Here is a 1,114-nt window from a genome sequence, read left to right as displayed (position 1 = left end):
CTTCTCTAGTTATGAAACATAGTGCTTTGATAATGAAATTCAGCCTCTAAATGATTTGAAAAATCTATCTGTAGACAGCTGGGTTAAGAGACGCTTGACCAAGCGCCTCATCCACTAAAAGTAGGGTTTCAGTGAAACCTTCCAAACCAGGAAACTTTTTAAGGCGAAAAGTGAATAACTATGGTAAATAAGGAAAAAGTTTTTTTTTTAATGAGAAAACAAGATTTTAGGGTCTGGAAATTAGACCCAAGATGGAGTATTAGAAATATACCAAATTGCTGCCACCAGGATCATTTCACTGTTTTGTTAAAGCACTCTGAGTATCAGCGCTCAGCTTTCAGAAATGACAGGGTTGCACATCCACCTCCTTAATACCAAGACTACAGTGCGGAAACGCAACCATCACTCAACTCAAAATTACACGCCTTATCTCCGAGGAGTCCATAAAATTCGGGCAGCTTCAAGTAAGGGGTCAGCTCTCCTCCGACACAGTGTTTTTCCAAACGACTATCTTAAACATATATATAGCTATGCAAATTCCACGTTTCCTTTCGTGCTATTTTCAGGTTGTTTTTCAAATTAAACATTAGGCTGTGCAGGGCACAGAGGATGCTAGATTAAAGGGCCTGCTGCATTCCTCTAGGTTTGGGCTTTCCGCATTTGCCTAGAAATAGACTTTTCTCTGGGTGGGCCAGGTAAAATGCAGCAAGTTATTGTTACCTCACTTCCCTTGGCTTGTTGGGTGGAGACACTAGATGAAAGAGAAGAGACTCAAAGGAGCATCTGGGGAAGAACAAGGAGAAGGAGATGCTGAATTTGACCCAGAGGTCAGATGCAGCTAACAGCAGCCTTTTCCGATTGACATATATAGAACATATAAAGCATTCAAAAGCAGCGTGGCTTACAACAGTGTTTGCCTAACACATGGAACATCAGCAATGGTCTCCTGGAGATGCCTCTAGGCAAGTGCAGAGACCCCTTGCAGTCTTTTCTCCATTGACTGTCTAGTGCAAATGGACTTCTGGTCACACTTAATTTGCTGACAGGGAGCCTTGGCGGGGAGCTGAAAAAGACACTCAGCTTCCGTCTTAATAGTATGACTCAAACAAATGTG

General features: G+C 42.3%; 1 annotated feature.

Moving 5' to 3' along the window:
* Positions 242–897: an enhancer, noted in NCBI's record as "ECR-1". NCBI's record gives its function as "enhancer in osteoblast progenitors" and the evidence as "EXISTENCE:transgenic organism evidence [ECO:0001131][PMID:17283059]".

This window comes from Mus musculus, chromosome 2 (genome assembly GCF_000001635.26).
Source record: "Mus musculus strain C57BL/6J chromosome 2, GRCm38.p6 C57BL/6J".
Classification (NCBI taxonomy): domain Eukaryota; kingdom Metazoa; phylum Chordata; class Mammalia; order Rodentia; family Muridae; genus Mus; species Mus musculus.
This window is presented reverse-complemented; position numbering and strand designations above follow the sequence as displayed.